Source organism: Mobula hypostoma, chromosome 8 (assembly GCF_963921235.1).
Source record: "Mobula hypostoma chromosome 8, sMobHyp1.1, whole genome shotgun sequence".
In the NCBI taxonomy this organism is placed as follows: Eukaryota; Metazoa; Chordata; class Chondrichthyes; order Myliobatiformes; family Myliobatidae; genus Mobula; species Mobula hypostoma.
The window spans coordinates 54,194,925-54,220,214 of record NC_086104.1 but is presented as its reverse complement, the minus strand read 5'-3'; the positions used below and the strand labels follow the sequence as shown (position 1 = coordinate 54,220,214).

The 25,290-nt window shown below is 39.5% G+C and overlaps 1 protein-coding gene across 16 annotated transcripts in view; it reads left to right on the top strand.

Moving 5' to 3' along the window:
* nrxn1a (neurexin 1a) overlaps positions 1–25,290 on the top strand; it is a 1,799,241-nt gene that overhangs the window by 49,059 nt on the left and 1,724,892 nt on the right. The window contains exon 1 of one of the 16 annotated variants that reach the window (XM_063055844.1): positions 11,292–11,349. The exons of the other annotated variants lie outside the window; for them this stretch is intronic. The gene's annotated coding sequence lies outside the window, so the exon portion shown is untranslated. Of the gene's footprint in view, positions 1–11,291; positions 11,350–25,290 lie in introns of those variants that run through there. 16 annotated transcript variants of the gene reach the window in all.

Sequence of the window (25,290 nt, the reverse complement as noted above, 5' to 3'; positions counted from 1 at the left end):
TATTGCACATGCTTTTTCAGCATGTGATTAAGGGATGCTCTGGAAAGATGAAATGCTGTCTGTGATGGCTATAAAACTGTGATGACATTTCACTAAAAGTTAAATTGAAAAATATTATACTCAATAACATGTAGGGACCATTATTTCAGAAGAGGGAGACAAGCCAAGTGGATATGGAGAAATTCAGAATGAGAGCTATATGAGCTTTAAACTGGAACAATATGCACAAGAATCTTTGAGGTACCATCATACAACACAGAAGAAGTAATGAGCACTGAGATACCACTGAGGCTGTGGCTGACGATGGAATTGACTTGTTAACCCACAACCAAGAAAAGTACCTCCATGTTATTTTTTAAAAAATGATAAAATTGCATCTACTAAAATTAGAAGCAAAATCAAATACTGGAAGAACTCAGCCAGTCAAGTGGCATCTTTGGAATTAGAAGTGGTTAATATTTTGACTCAATCACCCTCCTGCAATGGGTTAAAAATTTGAGGATCCACAGCCCTCAGAGCAAAACTGTAGGAAGGAGCAAGGCAGAAGATGAAAGACCACATTCTGATGTCTACATTATCCATCCAGCAAGACCATGAAAGAGCTTAGAGCTACAATGATAAATACAGCAAATTTGATTAACAGAGCAGGAGATTCCTGAGAAGTTATGGAACCTAGTTTCATTCTGCTGAATTTAAAATTCACAGAGTGATATGGATCCACCATATGACCTCATTTTTGTATTATCAGAGAGGAAACTAGTTTTTAGAGAGAAGATTCCAAGTATTTGAGAAAGCGCTTTTTGAGCATGGAGAAAAAAGGAATACCATACTTTTGCCTTTTTTTTAAACCTCAGGCTGTATTTTCAAAAACTGACAAGAAATCGCCATTTGACCTATTGAGTAGCAGAATGTACAAGACAATTTTTGGCAAGCAAAATTTATCCTGCACAGGACCAAGAAATAAACAACAGACTGATTGTAGAATTCAGAGGAAGTCAACATCACAACAATCCTGCTAAATCATGGCCTGAATTGTGAAGAGGACGATTACTGCATGTATAAGCTCCATTTATGAAAATAGAGGATAAAATTAAAAACATCATTGAAACAGATACTCCAAGATTGCATATTGTCAGGTGTGAGGCAGATCAACAGATGAATCAGATGCAAATTTGTCTCTGACTTACTTCAGATCTGAGAGGAAAGAAAAAGAAGCATCACCAACAAAAGTGATTTGTAACAATACAACAAGAAAACTAAAATTGCATTGCAGTACCAAGAAAATGCTCCATCACTACCCACTGTTGTCCACAACCAGTAGACTGTGATCCATAACTCCCTAAAAGTGGTAACGTAAATAGATAGGGGGCAAAGAACAACATGCTTGAATTCATTGATCAGAGAATTGAGTATAAAAGCTGGCAAATCATGTTGTAGCTGCATAAAACTTTTGTAGGTCTACATTGGAGCATTGTGTGCAATTCTGGTCACCACACAAGAGGCTGGATGGAAGGCTTTGGAGAGGGTGCAGAAGAGGTTCACCAGAGTGATGCATGGATTGGAGTGTAAAAACAATTAAGGACAGGTCAGACAAATTTAAGTTATTTTCTCGGTAGTTTTGAAGGTTGGCTGTGGGAGAACAAGTTGATAGAACTATATAAAATTATGACCGGCATAGATGGAGTAATAGTTACTGAATTTTTCCCAAGGTAGAAATGTCAGATACAGAAGGCTTGAAGGTGGGGCAGGGGGCGGGGGAAATTTTCAAAGAAATTTGTGAAATTAAATTTCTTTTTCAGAGCGTGTGGCAGGGGATTGGAACACTGCTGGGGGGGCGGATGGTAGAAGCAGATATGATGGCAATGTTTCAGAGGTGCTTAGGTAGAGAGATGAATTGGCAATGAAAGGGGAGTGTGGGTCATGTACAGGCAGATGGCATTAGTTAAATTGGAATTGTGTCAGTGCCCACACAGTGAGCCAAAGTACCAGTTCCTGTGTTGTGCTGTTTTATGTTCTACATAACTCGTCTCCAAAAGGAATAAGTAAAACCAAGTCAACAAATTGAAAATGTAGAGTGACATAGTCAGTAGATCTGAGTTCATTCCTGACCTCTGTGTAGAGCTTGTCTGTGACCACATGAGTATTCCCTGGTTGCTCAGATTTTTTTCCACAATCCAAAGATGTAAATGGCCGCTTTAAATTGCACCTAGAGTGAGTAGTTGGAAGAATGTGGGAAATAATTGAAGAGAATATTGGGAGAATAAAATTGTATTGATGTAGAATTAATATCACTTGATGCTTAATGGTCTAAGAGAACCCACTGTGCTGAAGGGGACCTAGTTCTGTGCTATCATAACTGTGTAACATTTTACCACTGAAGCATTATTGGGAATAGAAAAGTGAAATGTAATCACATGGTCTTAGACTTGCTTATCCAAATAAAAATTAAAAATGTGTTTCTTTATATATTAAAAAGGAATGTTATTATCATAAAGCTGAACAAGAAACTTTTTTTAAGAAAAGATATTTAACTTTGTAAATTGTTTCACTCAGTAAGCACATGGCATAGAACCTGGAAGAATGAACAGAACCAGAGTCACTGATTTGAAACAAAACTTATAAATGACCAGATCTCTGGAAGGGTCTCTAGAAAACCAAATGTAACTGCTAGCTTTACAGCAAGTACCTGACTGACGTTTTTTTTTACAAATAATTTGCAATGTATTGCCAGAATGGTGGGTAATAACGCCATATCCTTGACGGAAGCCCTTAAATGCAAGGCATTTCTACTATAAATTTTCCCGTTTATGTTCCTTTTACATTCTATAAAAGTGAGAGTGCAAGGAATGATTGAAAAGGAAAATGTACAAGCATACAATTTCCTCTGTACAAGCATTGTGGGGAAAAAATGTTCTGGATGTGATGCATCTCTACACAAATTCTGAAAGCAACATGATGAAGCTTGAAAAGTATTTACTTAAATTTACTGCTTTCTGTTTCTTTGTAAATACCTTTTGAAAGAAACAGAATTATATTGAGCCTATGGCTAAGTGGTATTTACACTGTTGCTTTATACAAATGTGCATGGGAGTCGAAATGGACATGCTTTGCAATCTGCGAGGAAATGGATCAGTACTGAAAATGATCCTTTCTTGTTGCATTTCCTTTACCAAGACCACTTGGAAACTATAGACAATTCACAAAATTTGTGTGGGGTGAAATAACCTCTAAAGTGAAGTTCCTCAAACTCAACAGCTTCATGCGATTGTGCAATTTCATTTTGTTGAGTTAGCCATTACATTCCTCTTCAAAATTAGTTGTTTCGTCTGGGTATTGCACTGATGATTATTCTGAAGAAAAAAATACTCTATGCCACATATACACGAGGATTAAACAATAAGGAGTCAAAATTAAAATCACCAACAGAAATCTAAAGCTGGCATCAGTGTTTGCAAAACTTCTGACAATTAACAGTTTTTAGTTTTTGTTTGAGGTTTAGTGTTTAGCAGAAATGTAGTTCTGCAATTTTAGGATAAGGATGCATACTGGGATAATAATCTACCATGCTTTGATGTTTAATTTTTAACTGTTTTGCAATCAACAATTGATACAGCATCAGTTTGGAAAATACTTGATCTTGCTCCTGCAAATCTGAATGAGACAACTCTACTATATTGAAAGGGGCAGTGGTAATAATTAGCAACCTTTTCAATGTTGCCAGTAGCCCAGGCAATAGAAATGTGGAGTATCCCTACTTTTGATTTGCATCATTAATAGTTGCAAAGAAGGAATATCAATAACTGAAAATTTATTAACATAATTGTAAATAATGAATTCATTAAATTCATTGTTTACAATTATGGCTTTTCTGAATATTAACTGTGGACATCCACACTCATGACCCAGTGTTATGCATAGTTCATATTTTGTTGTCAATATTTATCTTTTAAGTCTATCATTTCAGAATTTTTTTTATCAAAAGATTTCAGCAGAGAACTTACAAAATGTACATACGATGTCCACACATAATAATGAATAAGTGATTTAATTTCACTTTGTTGATAATGAAAGTTTATATGTCTTTAACTGAGCTTTTTTTTTAAAAAATGAAATTTACCCAGTTTCACTGACTGCTGGAGAAGTAGATGAAAACAAATCTGATGCACTGAAGATAAAATGGGAAAAAAAATCCTAGCTATTGTCGTATTCAAAATACAATCCATTAACTTCAATGGAATAAATGTTTGAGGCAGAGTAAATGTGCTGATACACCTCAATTGTATGTTTGCCTGCTGATCAGGGGTAGATTCCCAGGCATTTCAATAGACCTTTGTCTATTGGATTCCAGTGTTTCAAGGATGTTTCAGGGTTTGCATTTTTTTTTATATTGTTGCACAGTAGCACATGCCATGAAGTTTGCTGACATTCCCAGGCCGTTGACAAGGTAACTTATTCACCTGAAAGGATTCCAGGGAAAGGAAAGAGACATTCTATTTACTTATTTAGAGATACAGCACGAAACAAGCCCAATGAATCTCACCACCCAGCAAGCCACCTACTTTAACTCTAGCCAAATCACAGGACAATTTACAATGACCAATAACCTATAAACTGGTTTGTCTTTAGTCTTTTGGGACACCTGCAGGAACCCTACGTACAGATGGAAAGAACATGTAAGCATTCTTATAGAGGGTGCTGGAATTGAACTCTGAACTCTGATTCCTCAATCTGTAATAGTGTTGCGCTAACCCCTATGCTACTGTGCACCCATGTTGTTAGTTATCAATTGAATGTATGAACTCCTTACAGCAGTGTGATAGCTTATGTTAATGAAAGGAAATTGTACTTCTGAGAATGGAGCTGACAGTCAATGTTAATAAATGTTACTAGAGAGCTACTACCATTCCTGTATTATGAAGGCATCGTACTGGGTTCAGAGTTAAATACAGATCCTTGAATGTAATGAATACCCCTGCAGTTGCTTTAAAATAAGTGTGTAGGATTATAATAAGGTTGTTGGAAAAGATTTAATTTAAGGTTGTGGATGTGGTGTATATGGATTTTAGTAAGATGTTTGATGAAGTTCCCCACAGTAGATTCATTCAGTAATTCAGGACGCATGGATTGAAGGAAACTTGGCTGCCTACATTTCCAATTCTCTTGCCCACTGAAGTAGATGGGGCACATGTAGTCTGCAGATCAGTAACCAGTGGTATGCTGCAAAGATCTGTTCTGAGACCCCTCTCTTTGTGATTTTTATAAAGGACTTTGATAAGGAAGTAGAAGCATGGGTTAGTAAGTTTGTAAATAACATGAAGGTGCAAAATGTTGCAGATTGTGTAGAAAGTTGACGTAGGTTACAACGGGACATTTGTAGGACGTAGAGCTGGGCTGAGAAGTGGCAGCTGAAGTTCAATCCAAAAAAATACACTTAAAGGTCGAGCTTGAAGGCAGAGTATAGGATTAATGACAGAATTCTTGGAAATAGGGAGGAACAGAGGGATTCTTGGATCCACGTTCATAGATTCCTCAAAGTTGACAAGCAAGTTGATATCATGGTTAAGAAAGTCATGGTGTTTGGCCTTCATTAGTCAGGGCACTGAGTTCAAAACTCATGAGCTAATGTTGCAGGCCTAAAAACCCTCAACTTAAACTCACTTCGTGGATTGTGTTCATCATGGTCACCTCATTATAAGAGATTTTCCGTGATCCTTCCTGAATTAGAGAGTATGTCTTATGAGGACAGGTTCAGTGAACTAGGGCTATTCTCTTTTGCAGCAAAGAAGGATGAGAGTTGACTTGACAGAGGTGTATAAGATGTTACGTACCCCGTAACTGGGTTGCCAAACCAGCAGAAATGGATCACTCAGTTGGAGTCTGGATTACTAGAACTAAGAAAGTTTTATTAAAGAAACAAGCAGCACAGTACTCTAATCAAAAGGATAATAAATGCAACAGTTCAGCAATGATAAACACACATGTACACAGAATTAGGATAACAGGATCAATCAAGCTCTATCGTCGTCTCGGGGTAAATGACCAGTTTCAAAGTGACGCAAAGTTCAGTTCAATTGAGTTCAGTTCAGTTCACAGTAATCACTGCCGTGGGAGATGGACAGTGGGGGGAAGGAGAGAGAGAGCAAAAACGAATGAATATTCAAACGGCTTCCACACAGACCTTCGATATTTTTCGCAGTCAGCTTTCGGGCGAGCCCTTTGTGATGTCTTCTGAGGTCACCGACCGTGGCCCCTCCGTTTCCAGATACGATCGTTTCTCTGTGGTGAACCTGGCACCCAGGCAAGGGCGGACACACACCAGGTTCCCGCCGATCGTACCTTTCCACCCTGTGCGTCTATGGCTTGGTTCCGCGACCAGCCCTCCAAAACCTCCCACCGACTTGTGGGAGACGCACCGCTTCCAGGGTCTCGTTACCTCGGGGTGTCGTGTGTGTCTTGCCTTAGCGAACCTGTCCCTTTTTATTCCCCTGCTGGGGTATCGCCTGTCCATCACTTCAAACAGTTCAGGGTTCAAAGGGGGGCCGATCTTGACAGCTCTCCTTCCGTCCCTTCACTAACATCTCCAAATGCTGCTCCATTGTTTTTCTTATCTCTCTTTCTCCTGAAGACAGGTGGCAGACCAACTGCTGATCCCACTGGTGCCAGCACAGGACAGCTAACATCTTAATCTATGTGTACTCTCGTCACAAAGATAAGAGGCATAGATAATGGGCAGCCCAAGGTGTTTTCTCATGATTGAAATGGCAAATATGAAGGGGAAAAATTTAAGGTGATTTGAGGAGGTCAAAGGTAGATTTCTTACACAGTGGTGGACTGATAGTGTGCTGCCAGGGGTGCTGGTAGAGGCAATACATTGGGGCACTTAAGAGACTCTTAGGTAGACACCCAGATGAAAGAAAAATGGAGAGCTGTGGGGGAGGAATGGGTTAGATTGAATTTTTACTAGGTTAAAAGTTGGCACAACACTGTGGGCTAAAGGGCCTGTAATGTGCTGTACTGTTCTATGTTCGGTTATACGCCTGTTGCTTCAAATCTTCCATTGATACTTCTGGGCGTCTGTACCCGACAGGACTTTAAACTGATTGTAGTGATCTCTGAAATGACTTCTATCACAGGGTACAGTAACAATGGATCTAAGCTTTAAGAGATGCGTGTTGAAGTGATTTTGTTTATGCAGCCTCCTGTACAGTGGGGTGACCAAACGCATGTTGGAGGACCATTTTGTCGAGCACCCCTGCTCCATCAAAGCTGTGCCAAACATGTCCTTACCTTAGAAATTACCCAGGCTTATCCACAGCCCTCTGTTTTTCTAAGCTCCATGTACCTATCCAAGAGTCCCTTAAGTGACGCTATTGTATCCACCTCCACCACCGTCGCTGGCAGCCCATTCCATGCACTCACCACTCTCTGCGTATATAAAAAAAACAAACTAACAAACTTACCCCTGACATTTCCTCTGTACCTACTTCCAAGCACTTTAAAACTGTGCCCTCTCATCCTAGCCATTTCAGCCCTGGGAAAAAGCCTCTGACTATCCACGCGATCAATGCCTCTCATCATCTTATACACCTCTAACCATTTTAGTTCCTATCCCCATTCCTGTTCTGACATGTTGGTTCATAGCCTTTTTTGCCATGATAAAGCCACTCAGGGTGGAGAAGCGACACCTCATATTACATCTGGGTAGCCTACAACCTGATGGCATAAACATTGATTTCTCCTCCCAATAATTTTATTTTCCCTCTCCCTTCCCTCTTCTCTATACCACACTCTAGTCTCTTACCTCTTCTCCTCTCCTGTCTATCACCTTCCCCTGGTGCCCTTCTTTTTTCCCTTTCTCCCCATGGTCCGCTCTCTTCTGCTATCAGATTGCCTTCTTCTCCAGGCCTTTATCTTTCCCACCCACCTGTTTTCACCTTCTGGCTAGACCTCCTTGCCCTCCCCCTCACCTTGTTATTCTGGCATCTTCCCACTTCCATTTCGGTCCCGAAGAAGGTTCTCAGCTTGAAATGTCAAGTGTTTATTATTTTTTGTTGATACTGCCTGAGCTGCTGAGTATTTTGTGTGTGTTACTCTGGATTTCCAGCGTCAGCAGAATCTCTTGTGTATTGGTCTGTAATTGCTGGTTTGAAGTGCTTCTAACTATTGTAATAAATTGAACCCTGTGGTTATACACCAAAGTGTCACAGCACTGGAAGCACTGGCTGGTTACTTAAATCATAATAAACCAAACAACAAAAGTTATGGGGTCCGCTCAAGGTCTAACAGTGTCCAGTTAATCACTCATGATGATTCTAGCACATGTATTCCTTTATTTAAACAATTTAGCCTTCACTTTATCTATATGAATATTTTGTGCTGTAAATTTAAGTATCTAATTATTCTGCAAAGTACTTATTTATTTTCATCTATCCCTCTTCACTTTCTTTTATTGTTTATTAAACATTTTTATTTTCTCAGAGTATTTTCTTCAATTTGAACTGATGCATACAATTTTCCTTCACACTAGAGGCAATGGCATTTAGTGTCATTGTCTGAATAAGTATTGGGTTACCAAATCAGACAGCACTCTGGGGTCCCTGGAAGGCAAACATCTCTTCTTGCTTCAGAAGTGAGAAATTGTCAAGAATTTGCATCATTACAACACACTGGACCATTGCTACACCACCATCAAGAATGCCTACCATACTATTCCACACCCTCACTTCAGGAAGTCTGATCACTTAGCTGTACTTCTATTCCCTGAGTATTGGCAGAGACTGAAGACTGCAGCACCAGTATTGAGGACCAAGAAGGTATGGACAAGGGAAGCACAGGAGCGCCTACAGGACTGCTTTGAATCGGTGGATTGGACTAAATTTAGGGATTCATGTTTGAACCTGCATGAGTATGCTGCAGTTGTTACCGACTTCATTAAAACCTATGTGGATGAATGTGTGACCACAAAGACTTACTGTACATTCCCAAACCAAAAACTGTGGATGAACCAGGAGGTATGTCATCTGCTAAAGGCTAGATCTGTGGCATTCAAGTCTGCCGACCCAGGCCTGTACCAGAAAACGAGGTATGATTTACGGAAGGGCTTTTCAAGGGTGAAGAGAGAATTTCAAATGAGGTTGGAGGCAACATCGAATGCACGGCCACTGTGGCGGGGTCTGCAAGACGTTAATTCCTACAAAGCGAAACCCAATAGTATGAATGGCAGCGATGCTTCACTACCAGATGAACTTGATACCTTCTATGCATGCTTTGAAAGAGAGAACACAACTACAGCTGTGAAGATCCCTGCTTCACCTGATGACCCTGTGATCTCTGTCTCAGAGGCTGATGTTGGGCTGTTTTTAAAGAGAGTTTGAGTCCTCGAAGGTGGAAGGTCCCGATAGAGTACCTGTAAAGTCTCTGAAAACCTATGCTGACCAGCTAGCGGGAGTATTCAAGGACCTTTTCAACCTCTCACTGTTACAATGAAAGTTCCCACTTGCTTCACAAAGGCAGCAATTACACCAGTGCCTAAGAAGAATAATGTGAGCTGCCTTAATGACCATCAACTGGTAGCACTCGCATCAACAGTGATGAAATGCTTTGAGAGGTTGGTCATGACTAGACTGAACTCCTGCCTCAGCAAGGACCTGGACCCATTGCAATTTGCCTATCGCCACAATAGGTCCATGGCAGACGCAGTCTCAGTGGCTCTCTACATGGCTTTAGGCCATCTAGACAACACAAACACCTTTGTCAGAATGCTGTTCAAGGACCATAGCTCGGCATTTAATACCATCATTCCCACAATCCTGATTGAGAAGTTGCAGAACCTGGGCCTCTGTACCTCCCTCTGCAATTGGATCCTTGACTTCCTAACTGGAAGACCACAGTGTGTGCGGATTGGTGATAACATATCCTCCTCACTGACGATCAACACTGGCGCACCTCAGGGGTATGTGCTTAGCCCACTGCTCTAATCTCGATATACACATGACTGTGTGGCTAGGCATAGCTCAAGTACCATCTATAAATTTGCTGACGATACAACCATTGTTGGTAGAATCTTAGGGGGTGACGAGAGGGTGTATAGGAGTAAGATCTGCCAACTAGTGGAGTGGTGCCGCAGCAATAACCTGGCACTCAACGTAAATAAGATGAAAGAGCTGATTGTGGACTTCAGGATCAGTAAGACAAAGGAACACATACCAATCCTCAGAGGGTTCAGAAGTGGAGAGAATGAGTAGCTTCAGGTTCCTGGGTGTCAAGATCTCTGAGGTTCTAACCTGGTCCCAACATATTGATGTAATTATAAAAAAAGCAAGACAGCAGCTATACTTTATTAGGAGTTTGAAGAGATTAGGCATGTCAACAAATGCACTCAAAAACTTATATAGTTGCATTATGGAGAGCATTCTGACAGGCTGCATCACTGTCTGGTATGGAGGAGCTACTGCACAGGACTGAAAGAAGCTGCAGAATGTTATAAATCCAGTCAACTCCATCTTGGGTACTAGCCTATAAAGTACCTAGGACATCTTCAGGGAGTGATATCTCAGTTAGGTAGTGTCCATTATTAAGAACCTCCAGCACCCAGGGCATGCCCTTTTCTCATTGTTACCATCAGGTAGGAGGTACAGAAGCTTGAAGGCACACACTCAGCGATTCAGGAACAGCTTCTTCTCTGCCATCTGATTCCTAAATGGACATTGAATCTTTGGACTACCTTACTTTATCTTAATATACAGTAGTTCTGATTTTTGCACGTTTTAAAATCTATTCAATATATGTAATTGATTTACTTGTTTATTATTATTATTTTTTATTATTGTTATTTTTCTGTGCTAGATTATGTGTTGCATTGGACTGCTGCTGCTAAGTTAACAAATATCACGTCACAGGCCAGTGATAATAAACCTCATTCTGAGAATGTTATCACCTGTGCATTGATAGATGTCGTGGCAATCCCTCGAGGTCGAGGATGATGGTCTTCGTTCTGAAGAAGTGGACCACAGAGTGAAGACGCCTCTGCATGTACTTATTTAACGTGTACTTGATGTTGCACTCCAAGAAGCACACGATACTTCACAAATCAACCAACTGATTCCAATGGCATGGAAACCACGACGATTGGAGCTGATGGACTTGTTGCAGCCTTCAGCCGCTTTCACAGCCGTTGAGTTCAAAGTAGCTTCGTCCGCCTGTTCCACCGTTGAGGTCTTGGTTGGATTGTTCTTTGTCAGGGGCCTCATCCTCGACCTTACCGCCATGGGCGACCCTACCAGGAACATAGCTCCAGACGGCATTGCTCTCTGGATCACAGGACCACACAAGCTTCTCTATCACAACAAGGTGACAATCCACGGGGAAGGCATTGATAGAATAGTACAGTCGACCTTCACTAATCCGACTACATGTAATCCGGTTCCTTCGATAATCCGGCACTGATTATGCTTAATGTGATCCTTCTGTAATTCAGCATTTTCTCTAATCTGGCACCCCTCAGGTCCGAATGATGCCAGATTAGTGAAGGTCAACCTATAGTTATTTCCAATTTGTTATACACAGTCAAATAGCTCCTTGCGTGTTGTAAAGGATGGCCTTAAAACTGGGCAAATAATTAGTTTGTAAAATCTGTTACAATATTCCATGCTGTTGAAGTGGATGCAACAGATTAGGGGTTTTTTGAAAAAAAGGGACCACCTTCAGTTAACTGCTTTTCTCAGGGTCATATCCTTATAATTCCTCATCATTCAGACTCAGTATCAGAATCAGGTTTATTGTCACTGCCATAAGCTGTGAAATTTGTGGCTTTGTGCCAGCAGTACAGTGCAGGCATAACAAATTACTAAGTTACAGTAAAGTAATAGTGCAAAAGAGGAATAATGACACTGGTTCATAGCATTAACAATGGTCACAAAGTTTGAGGCTCTCATCGTTGAAGCTGATGGTGTTAATGATGGATGCCACCTCTGAAGACTTGCTCCTTGAAAATGTTCTGGATGCTCCATGGGCACTAGCCTTACTGACATCCAGGATATCTTCAAGGAGAGATGCCTCAGAGAGGTGGCATCCATAATTAAGGATCCCCATCACCCAGGACATGCCCTCTTCTGATTGCTAACATGAGGTGGGGGGATGGGGTGGTTAAGGAGCCTGAAGGCACACATGATTCGGGAACAGCTTCTTCCCCTTTTTCATTAGATTTCTAAATGGACATTGAACCCATGAATACCACCTCACTAATTTTCTTTCTCTTTTTGTACTGCGTATTTAATTTTACTTTTTAAAAATATATATACTTTAATTTACAGTTTTTATTATTTTATATTGCAATGTGTTGCTGCCACATAACAACAAATTTCACGACATATGCCAGTGATATTAAACTTGATTGTGGTGCCAATTTGCTTTGGATTCACTGTGCCATATGCAAGCATATAATCTGATCATGACTTGGTGCTCAGAAAATTGGATAGAATGGTAATATGTGCAAGCCAGCCATTTTCAGGGTAGATGATTGCTGACGTTTGTCCTTCGCCAATGCTGATATTTTGCCAATTCTGTCAAATTCCTTTTGCCAGTCCTTCTGACATGCCAAGGTGATAGTTCTACAAAAATGGGTTGTGACAAAGCAGTTAGCATGCATTAAACATGTATGTGTATCCTGGCACTTAGCTGTAGGGACAATTCATTGTAGCCCTTCATCAGCAAAGCTATTTAGTGGAATTTCAACAAGAGCACACCTGTTGGTGTTTAACTGGATATTTTGATCATTGCAAAGATGCACTATTTCTTTGGATTGATAAAATCAATTTTGTTATTTTTCCTTGATGTTGTGGCTGGGTTGAGTTGAAATTGGCAGCACAGATGAGTGTATTTGGAAGGAGGAGGGGGCAGCTGTTTGAGGAACTGTGTGTCAGCAGACAGGTTCTTTAAGGATGTTAAGTCAGAGATTTGTCAATAAAGCCTACAGCCACAGACCACTCCCAGAGCAATCGTGTTTGGCTGTACACCCATTTATTTATTTTTTTGTCTCCAGCTATTCTAGACAGTGCCATCTTCTAAAGAGAGAGCAGCTAATCTAAGGTCCTAGATCCTGACTACTGCATGTTAGGAGAGGCACTACAATTTGGAAAGATCCTTCAGAGTCAACGTGACCTTGATCATGGAGGGAACAGTCCTGATAGGAGGGTGTGGTCATAGGTCTTCTCAGTGAGTTTACTCAGCAATTGTATTTGCAGATATTATTTTATTTGTTTGTATTTCAGAAAAGACTGATCATATTTCAGGCACCAAGTTTTGCCTGAATTGCTGGTTTCCATTGACTATTTTTATGGTATGTAAGGGCTCCCCATAATAATGAACAGCAGTTCACAAACAAGAAAAGTTTTTTCTCCCTTATTTTATGGATTGTTGTGCATTACAAAAAGAATTTCATAGTGGCAACTTCTGTATTTCTGTGATCCACACATGACTCTTTCATCCCGAGGGAGCCCATCTTTATAGCAGCTGGCAGCAACTGGAGGGGTGGATCTTGCTGGACAAAGGCTTTGCTCCCATTCTATGGCTACTCATTCTCCAACTACAGCCTAATAATCAGGATAATAATGGAGAATGCTGCCAGAACACCATTCGAGTCTGGACTTTGATTAATTATGTGATAGAGTTTGAGGAGGTCTCAGTGAGGCATTATGCTAAGTGTAGCTGTACTTTAGTGCACCAAAAATGTGTGTAAACCAACTTCCAACTGTTATTGCACCACCAATTCTATTTTGCTCACTGATGTCCATCCAGAAGGATGCATCTACAAGAAATATCTGCAACCACCTTCAGCAAAAGTGCTGAAAGATGCTAAATAGGTGAAGAGTAGATGATCCAAGATTTCTTTCTGCTTTGACATTGTAAGCACTTTGGGAAAGTACGTACAATGCAAAAGCCATACTTACAGGAATGGGTTAGAAAGAAAATATTGAAGATAACCTGTGGGTTGCAGAATGGCAGTACAACTGCAACTGTCCCCTAATCTTGTCGTTTTGGGGGGTTGAAAATGATGTAATACTTGGCAGAATATAATTAGACCAATAGCAAGGTGCAGCTGTTTTGCATCACAGCTGTGTTGTGCTAACATCTGACAATAAGCATTTAATGCAATGCAGTGTTTAATACAGCAATAAAATGCAGTTCTGTGGCAATTTACAATGTCAGCATTTGATACTGTGTAAACGTATTGTATATTTAAGCTTATCAAAGACCTTTTATGCAATTGAGTTAGCTGAAGTTATTGCTAATTCAAAATAAAAATTTCTGGTAATCTGAGTTTGACTCTTGTATCCATCAACTCTAAAGCTCGGCTGTAAATCCAAGTGTTTTATAGCCAATAATAGAGCTCACTTTTGTTGCTTATTAAAGTTCAAAGTAAATGTGTGATTGAAGTGCATGTATTACCATGTACAACCCTGAGATATGTTTTCTTGCAAGCATACTCAGTAAATACAAAATCATAATAGAATCAATAAAAGACTGCAACTAACAATCCATATATTGAGGGAGAGGAAACTTTTCTTGTTTGGACAAACAATCAATGTGCAAAAGATAACAAACTGCAAATACATAAGAAAAAATAAATAATAAATGAACAATAAATATTGAGAACATGAGATGAAGAGTCCTTGAAAGTGAGTCCATAGGTTGTGGGAACAGTTCAGTGATGAAGCAAGTGAAGTTATCCCCTTTGGTTCAGGAGCCTGATGGTTGAGGGGTAATAACTGTTCCTGGTGATGTGAGTCCTTAAGGCTCTTGTACTTCCTTATTGATGGCAGAAATGAGAAAAGAGAATGACCTGGGTGGTGGGGGTCCCTGATGATGGATGCTGTTTTCCTGTGATAGTGCTCTTTGCAGATGTGCTTACTGGTGGCACCTGTGATAGACTGGTCTGTATACGCTACTTTTTGAAGGATTTTCTATTCAAGGGCATTGGTGTTTCTATATTACACTGTGATGCAACCAGTCAGTGGGACTAGGTTTGCCTTTATAAATGCAAACAAAAATTATTTGAAGGTCTATGTGGAGCAATTCTTACAAAAAATGTTACAGGGAACAATATTTGATTATGGACTTCAAATTATTATTAAGGAAATATTTTTAATCCTACATGAGAATGATTGCTTTATTAAGTTTTTACATTTGCTGTCATAAGTTTTTGATGTTATTTATTACCATTTATTAGAGTCAAAAATGTGAAGCGGGATCAGTTGAAGAGCTGAGAATAAATCCTGATGTGAGAATGAAAAGTAATTTACAAAAGGTCTTTTCAGCTGTGATCATCTATAATTGCCTGTGCAAATTTACCAGAAGGGGTACGAACAACATTCTAAAATAAATTGTTACTTTAATATGCAGGAAACAAACCGATACATCATAAAAGAATGATATAAAATGAGCCAATGATACCTGTGGAAGGAAGATTAAGCTAACACTTAAAATTGCTCAGCATTTATCAGAACTTGACTCAGCTTGAGCAATTTCACAGGGAATTTTAGTTTTAGTCTGGTTAATTAAACAAGTATTATTATTAATCTTGTTCTTTGCATAACTAGAGAAACAAGAATGATCCATCAGCTGGTGAGCAAGATAATATTTTAAGCAGATGGTACTACTAATACACTTCATTCAGGCATCAATACACCCACACAGGGCGTGAATGATGTACTGTAGGTAGTGACTTCAGAATACATCAGGTCTCATATGGATATGAAACAAGAAAGACAGGTAGTTATGGTGTCCTGACCGTTCTTTCAGACTCAGCCCACACCATCAAAGATGATAAGTTGAGTACTTTCAGATGTTTTATCCAGCAGTTTGTGCCCAAGCTGATTGGTCTGTTAATTTATATAATATGTAGTAATTCAAAGCAATTCAAAGTTGCTGAAGAGCAGCTAATGTTAAGCAGTGCACCAGATACTGAGTGCAATATAGTCTAATAAAGTTGACAACATTGATTGGTCATGAGCTGGTATAAATCACAAATATTTCCCAAGGTAATTACATTTCAGTCCCCCCAATAAACAGCAATCATGAGCAAGAGGAAGAAACAGGACTAGAAAGGAATCTGTTATACAAAGTGGACAAGGATATGTGAAATGCTGGGAATTCACAGCAGTAACACTAATGACTTTGTAGTTGATTAATCACACTTATTCCTACCCTTCCATTTTGCATGACGACAAAGCATTGTTATAGGAAATAATTATCATTCCCAAGATCCTGTGCAGTATTTAATCTGCATCTCCTTTGATTATTTGATCAGTCTAAGCATTTGGATTACTGCTTCATGATCCTAATTTTCTGTTGAGTGATTGAAGAAGAGAAAATTGCATTTATGGAAAGGTATTCACAAATTCACTGCCGTCAACCCCAGCAAGAAAAATGTATTTGTTGATCTGTTGTTATCATTATAATGTGACATTATGCAGGCAATTTGTGCATAGTAAGCTCCCATAAATAGAAATATGATGGTCAATAGCTCACCTGCCTTTATGTTTACTGGAGGATAGATATTGGCATGGATACCTGCTTCTCCTTGGAATGGTACCATGGGATCTTTTACATTCACCGGAGAACAGGGACTGAGCCTGAGCCAAAAGACAATACCACCGGCCCTCCTTCAGTGCTGCACTGCCACGTCAGCATTTATTTATTATAATTCTTGAACTTGCAGTCACTTGATTCAACTCGCCATCAGCTGAGTTGTGTCTGACCCAGCTAATTGCTCATGTGCCTTACTGTACTCTTCTCTAATTGTGGCCATTTCATAAATAGGACATGAAGGTAATGGCTGCAGGCATTGTAATACATCAGAAATTACAAACTGAATCAGATTGTTGGGTCAAAGCTGGTGCATGTCAACATTAGTAGAACACAGAACCATGCAGCACAATATAGGGCCTTTGGCCTACAATGTTGTGCTGATCTTTTAACTTACTCTAACATCAATCTAATCCTTCCCTCCTACATAGCCCCTCACTTCTCTTTCATCTATTTGACTATCTTAGAGTTTCATGTATCTGTCTCTACCACCATCTCTGGCAGCACGTACCACACACTTACAACTCTGTGTAAGAAAAAGCTACCTTTGACATCTTCCCTCTATACTTTACTACAATCTGCTTAAAATTATGCTTCATCATATTAGCCACTTCTATCTGGGAAAAAACTTCTCTGTTGTCCACTCTATCTATGTCTCTCCTCTTGTACACTTTTAAGTCACTTCTTGTCCTTGAAAAGCCCTAGCTTGCTCAACTTTTCCTCCTCAGGCATGCTCTCTAATCTACGCAGCATCCTGATAAAATCTACTCTGCACTCTCTCTGAAGTTTCTACATACTTCCTATGAGGAGGTGACCAGAACAGAACATAATAGTCCAAGTGTGGTCTAACAAAGAGCTTTTATAGAGCTGCAACATTACCTAGTGGCTCTTAACTCACTAAAGCTATATGCTTTCTTAACCACCCTATCAACTTGTGCGGCAACTTTCAGGGATTTGTATATGTAGACCCCAAGATCCCTCTGGTTGTCCACATTGCAATGAATTCTGCCATTAACCCTGCCCTCAAAATTGACTTTCCAAAGTGTATGACTTCACACCTTTCTGGATTGAACTCTACCTGTCATTTCTCATCTTAGCTCCATATAACATCATTGCCCGGTTGTATGCTACAACATCCTTCTATACTATCCACAAAACCACTAACCTCCAGGTCATTTGTTAACTTCCGAACCCACTCTTCCACCTCATCAAGTTATCCATAAAAATTACAAAGAGCAACAGATCCCTGCAGAACACCACTGGTCACTGATTTCCAGTCAGAATATGTTCCTTCAACTATCTCTCTCTGCCTCCTATGGGCAAGCAATTCATTGAGCCTTTTGTGGGAAAGCAAACCATTGAACCTTTACATGTCATTCTTTTGTTTGTTTTAAAACCATAAGATATACTGTAGGAGCAGAAGTAGGCCATCCGGCCCATCGCATCTGCTCCACCTTTCGATCATGGCTGATCCAATTTTTCCCATCACCCGCACTCTTCTGCCTTCTCCCCATACCCTTTGATGCCCTAGCTAATCAAGAACCTATCTATCTCTGCCTTAAAAGCATCCAGTGACTTAGCCTCCACAGCCGCTCATAGCAACAAATTCCACAGGTTTACCACATTCTGGCTGAAGTAATTTCTCTGCATCTCTGTTCTAAATGGGTGTCCTTCAATCCTGAAGTTGTGCCCTCTTGTCCTAGACTCCCCTACCATGGGAAATAACTTATACCATATCTAATCTGTTCAGGACTTTTAACATTCGGAATGTTTTCTTCATCTATTTATCTAACCTAATCTGGAAATTTAGTAACTGTATTCAGAACTGTGTTTCATTAACTCTCTACTTCATGTACAATAACATCTGTACCAAATCTTTTATGTTGAATTTTTAATGGTGTTTGCAGTTTTGATCACCTTTGATGTGGTTAGTTTCTATAAACCCAGTACCCTTCATAATCTTAACTGTTTTAATCGTATAGTATGCTCCTTGCAGTACCCCAAAAAACCAAGCACCCATTTGTCAGTCAACTGGTAAATTGGGCTTTTAAATTCAAATATTATAATTTGGATTAGCATGCAAGATTTAATTAAAATAAAACTATTGAGCAATATTTTTGAAGATGCTTATTTGGTTACGTTATTTTGTGTTGGAATTGGACACCAGCTGCATGTTAATTGAGTTAAACCCTTTGGGGCCAATTTTCCAACGCCTAACACTCTATTTGTGTCAGTTCCCTAAGCAAAGAATCATGGAATTGTTGTGGCATAGGAGATATTATTTGAACCTCAAGTTTATTCCAATTCCTACTAAAACCATCCCATTAGTTCTATTTTCCCATACTTTTCCCACATACTTACAAATTATTTTCTTTCAAATCTTACAATTCCCTTCTGATTGCTCACATCATTCACAGGCAGTACATCCTGATCCTAACTATGAGTTCTTTACAAATCTTTCTTTTGATCTCCTTGTTTACTTCGCTGAAAAGCTTAAGGCTATTTTCTTGGTTCTTGAATTGGCTGCAGATGGATATAGGTCTCTATTTTATCCTACCTAAACCTATTGTGATCTTGTGCACCTCTCCAGTCTCCCCTCGACTTTCAATTTGTTGGAGGAACTCAGTGGATTGAGCAGTATCTGTGGGGGGTGGGGTGCTCGACCTGCTGAGTTTCTCCAACAGAGTGCTTGCTGCTCCAGATTCTAGCACCTGCCGTCTCTTGTGTTCCCTCCCAACTTTGCCCCAAAGAGAATCAACCAGCTTCATCTCTTATCCCTGGAACATTTCCAGCAAATCTTCCCTACACCTGCTCTGGGACTGTCTCATCCTTAAGTGCAGTGGCAAGTAGTTGAGATAATATTCCAATTGCAACCTAGACAGCAATTGTATACAGGTTCAAATAACTTCACTGGTGTTATATTCTGTGACTCCATTCATGAATTTCTGGATCTCATGTGCTTTACTAACCACTACATCAATATGCTGTGTCACTATCATAGATTTGTGTATACATACACTGTTTTCCATGTGCAAAAGAAGACAAATTGTGCAAATTAAAATTAAAAAATAAATATTTCATGTTAGTTTTATTTATTTATTATTATTTAAAATTGAACAAATTGTCTTCTCTTGCACATTGGTTGTTTGTCAGTATATGTTTATGCATAGTTTTTCATAAATTCTATTGTATTTCTTTATTTTCATATAAATCCCTGTAAGAAAATGAATCTCAAGGTAGTATGTGGTGAAATATATGTACTTTGATTTTTGATGACTTAAAACCATGGCCTTAGAAGGAGAATGTCAAGTTTCTGCACCATTTCTGCTCATTTCCCTGGACAACTAGGTATCTTCCACCTGAAATACCCAAGAATATTTAAATACTGTATTGATATAGTATGATCGTGCAGTGATGTGAATGTTACTATTACTAAATTTTAGGAAATAGATTGGATGGAGAATTATTCTGACATCTGTCCAAAGAAAGTAGGCACTAACAATTGGAGGAAAAATTATTTCTGCAGACTGGAGGATTTGCAGGCAGTAGCCATAAACCTTGATAACTTTCATTTCTTCAATTTAACCTGGATTCACTTTATGGATAGACAACTACCAGTGAATGAGTAAAAATCAAGCAATTTTGTCCCAGGTCTTGGGTTGTCTTTAGTCTTGCACCATACCTCCCCTGTGCAATTAAAGAAAGAAGATAGCTGAAACTGGAAATATAGTTGATTTCTGAAAAATGCATCATTGCACTTACACTGAGGTAATATTAATGGGAAGGCAGGTGATATAGCAATATTTCATAAAGTATTTAAACTGTTTCATAAAATATAGTATTCTGTCTCACAGAACATGGAAGTCTAAATTGCAAACTGTATAAATCAGTGATTTCCTGAGATGTTAAAAAGTTAGAAAGCACATATAACTCTGTGACCTTTGACGCAGATGGTCCACTGGCGGGATAAGGTATCTGTCACTTCTGTGGAAGATCTGCAAACATCAAACTGGCTGGTACTGCATGTGTTATTAATGCTGACCTAGAATGACCCTAGCACAAAAAGAAGCATGCCATGATCACTTTCTTTGCCACTAGTGATGCTTCGCTGAAACTAAGGTGACAGAACAACTTGCCATTTTGAAAATCTTCAAATTGCTTTTCCATAGTAAATCAAAAACAATGTTACAGAAGCTGAGAAATTGGATTATGAGGTACTTTTTAAAGCGGTGTCGGTAATGATTTGCTCAGAATTTTGATTGGGAATTATAATGATATAATAGCAATTGATTTGGGTAGTTTTGTTGATATTGACATATGTAGGCTATATGCACAGTAAATATTTTGTAAGATCAATCTTGTAATATCGATCTGATATTTAGCTTGCCAAATTCAACTATATTTATTCACCTAAAGCACAATGTGGATCAAAAATACTCCTTCAGACCTGCCCTACTGACCAGATCTATTCTGTTTTGAAAAACCAACTAATTAGTTATTTCAGCAACACACACAAGATGCTAGTAGAACGCAGCAGGCCAGACAGCATTCATAGGAAGAAACACAGTCGTGTTTTGGGCCAAGACCCTTCGTCAGGACTAACTGAAAGAAGAGACAGAAAGAGATTTGAACGTGGGAGGGGGAGTGGGAGATCTGAAGTGATAGGAGAAGACAGGAGCAGGAGGGATAGAGCTAAGAGCTGGAAAGTTGATTGGCAAAAGGGATACAAGGCTGGAGAAGGGAGAGGATGATGGGACTGGAAGCCCAGGGAGAAAGAAAGGGGGAGGGGAGCACCAAAGATGGAGAGCAGGCAAGGAGTTATTGAGAGGAACAGAGAGAAAAGAGAGAGAGAGAGAGAGAAAAAAAAGGAAAAAATAATAAATAAATAAATAAAGGATGGGGTAAGAAGGGGAGGAGGGGCATTAATAGAAGTTAGAGAAATCAATGTTCATGCCATCAGGTTGGAGGCTACCCAGAGGAATATAAGGTGTTGTTCCTCCAACCTGAGTGTGGCTTCATCTTTACAGTAGAGGAGGCCATGGTTAGACATATCGGAATGGGACGTGGAATTAAAATGTGTGGCCACTAGGAGATCCTGCTTTCTCTGGCGGACAGAGCGTAGGTGTTCAGTGAAATGATCTCCCAGTCTGCGTCGGGTCTCGCCAATATATAGAAGGCCACATCGGGAGCACTGGTCGCAGTATATCACCCCAGCTGACTCACAGGTGAAGTGTCGCCTCACCTGGAAGGACTGTCTGGGGCCCTGAATGGTGGTGAGCGAGGAAGTGTAAGGGCATGTGTAGCACTTGTTCCGCTTAGGATAAGTGCCGGGAGATAGATCGGTGGGAAGGGATGGGGAGGACGAATGGACAAGGGAGTCGCGTAGGGAGCAATCCCTGCAGAAGGGGGGGGAGGGAAAGATATGGCGGGATCCCGTTGGAGGTGGCGGAAGTTGCAGAGAATTATATGTTGGACCCGGAGGCTGGTGGGGTGATAGGTGAGAGCAGGTGTGAGTGAAATGGGAGAGATGCGTTTGAGAGCGGAGTTGATGGTGGAGGAAGGGAAGCCCCTTTCTCCAACAAGGAGAATTTCTCCAATTAGTTATTCTGTTTAGTTTAGGAGTTATGGGTTTGGGGTTAAGATAATGGCATGGATTGTGGATTGGTTGATTGGAGGACTGTATGCCTCTGGTGAGATTGGTCTGTAATATGGTAGAATATTCAACCATGCTAATGATACCAAGCTATATGCCAGCGTGGTTTGTGAGGAGGATGTAAAGGAGCGTATGTAGGGTGGGCAGCCGGCTGGTGGCGTAGTGGCATCAGCGCCAGACTTCGGAGCAAAGGCTCCTGAGTTCAAATCCAGCCGGGTCCCTAGCACGCTTTACATCCGTGCTGGGTTGAGCATCGAGCTAGCAACTTGGCCTCGTAAAAATAAGAATGTCTGCTTAAAAAAAAAAATGCCATCAGGACGCCATTCAGAGTTAAGGGCTTTCTTCTTCTTCTGTATAGGGTGGGCAAGAACATAGTTGATGGTATATTAAGTGGGATATGAAAAGATATGAAAGTACAAGTGTAGAGGCATCTTGTTACATTTGTGTAAAAACCCTTGTTGGTCCACGTATAGGTTACTTACAGGACTATACTTACTATGAAAGGAATGACATTCTTATGAAGGGAGAGTGCAGAAAAAGTTCATTAGATTGAATAATGGAATAGCAGATATGAGTTAAGTGGACTAGGCCTGTAATATTTTAAATTAGATGAATGGAGGATGATCCATGTGATACACTGAAGATTCTAATAGGAACATGAAAGGTCATTGACCTGAAATGTCAACTGTGTTTCTCCCACAGCAGATGTTACCTGACCTGCTGAATATTTCTAGCAATTCCTGTTTTCATTTCAAATTTACATGTTCAGTTTTAATGTTCTTATGGGTTTGACAAGGAAAATGCAGAGAAGATATTTTTCTTGGGCTGTTAGAGCCAGGAAATCAGTGTCTCAAAGAGGATATTCTATTCAGGACTGAGGTAAGAAGGAATTTCCTGAGTTAAACAGTAATGGATCTTTGGAATTCTTGGGTTAATAAGGTGTGGATAATTTTAATTGTATATTTAAGACAGTATTTGTCAGATTTTAGGATATTAAGCTGATATGCAGTTAATACAGTAAAAAAACCATTGTGGTAAAAGATTGACTAACAGCACCATACGTATGATACATATAATGTATGTATTATGTTCTTTTGGTTATGTAGAATTAGAGATGTTAAGTATGCCCCTCCTACCCTAAAAGCTTTGGCTATGACCTGCAGCATTATAGTAAGCAGGAAAGGATGGTCAAAAATCAAGGTCAAGAAGATCAGAAGGAATAGCCATGTCCATGGCTAGGTGGGCCTATCTTAGCAGAATCTTCAGGAAATGTAAGATTTGTGTGAGTTCTTAATCTTGAAGGAGATGCATTGCAAAGTACACACTGGTACATGTGAGATCCTTGGAAATTGAAAAAGATAAATTTTGTTTATTCTTAAGTTAATGCATACAATAGTATAAATGTGGTGAAATATGTCACAACATATGCCATGCTACTTCCTTTTAAAGAAAATTAAATTGGTTTAAATATTTAAAAAACTGTAAATTTAATTAAGTTGCCATTCTTTTCACTTCCATGAGCTCTGTATTTTTAAGGCTGCAAGTGGTAGCAGCCTATTTGGATGTTAAAATATCTAGCAATGGATTGTGATAGGTAAACAATCTAAGTAGTCTCCTGAGTAAGAATTGGTGAAAACCTGAATTCAAATCTAATATCAAGGCTTCAATTTTTCCATTTTTAGTTGTGCACATTATGCTTCTTGTGAGCAATCTACGTGACTTGGCTGATCATTGCTCAAATCCAAAATCGGAAACTAGTTTTAGCATGTGATTGATATCATAATGCATTGAAAATGACTCATTGCTGAGTCTCTTAAAACAATCATATGCTTTCTGCTTGCCATTTCCTCGATGCCATTATTCATTCTTTTTTAATAGTTGGTGAAGCAATGTCAATACTATTGCAAGGTCTGCACCAAACCACAAAAATGATCAGAGGTCTGAATTGTTTTCAGGGTTTCCTGACTTTGACTATGACTGCAACCATTTTAACTATCTGCAGATTTTTCATTCATTTTCAAATTTATGTATATCGCTGGTTTTTACACAAAGACATGCTTACTTTTCTTAAGTCTGGTAATAACTTCATGAAGCCTTCAGGTTATTTCCATGAGTATCCAAGCACTTACCTTTTTTCATGGCTATTGCAATTAGGATGTCATCTTGGTTGCACAAATAATATTGCTGTACATCTTATCCATCATCACTTGAAATATTGCTTGGTTAATTAACACTACAAAATAGCCTACAATATAAATAAAACTTCTAATTAATGTTCTGAAACAAATATCTGCAGATAGGGGAAACCTGAAATAAATAACAGATAAAATAATCAGTTGTCAGCCTCTGTGGAAATTGGTATTGGTATTATTGTTACATGTACCAAGATACAGTGAAAAGCCTCCGAGCATACAGTTTACACAGATCAAATCATTACACAATGCATTGAGCTGGAATAAAGTAAAACAATAACAAAGCAGAATAAAGTTCAAAAACTACCAAAAATGTAATGTAGGTAAATGATAAAGTGCAAGATCATAAGAGTCTACCTTATCATATAAGAGGTCCATTAAAGAGTCTGAAAATAGTGGGATAGAAGCTGTATATTCTTTTGGGCTTTTTAATCTTCTTGTGTGAGAGAGAGAGAGAGAATGAATGAGAATGTCTGGGGTTGCATCGGTATTTGATTATGCTGGCTGCTTTACTTCTCACTGCTTCAGTATAGAGAGAGCCCATAGAAGGGAGGCTGGTTCCCGTGATGAGCTGTGTCCACAACTCTGCAATTTCTTGCAGTCTCACGCAGAGCAGGTGCGATACTAAACCATTAGCAATCTAGGCAGAATGCTTTCTGTGGTGCATCAATAAAAAATAGTAAGTGTTGATAGAAGTGCCAAATTGGTTTAGCATCCTGAGCAAGTCGAGGTGTTGGTGAGCTTTCCTGGACATTGCATTAATGTAATGCACCAAGATAGGCCATTAGGGATGTTCACACAAAGGAATTTGAAGCTCTGAACCTCAACACGAAGGAGACAGGAGCATGTGTCCTTCCGCTG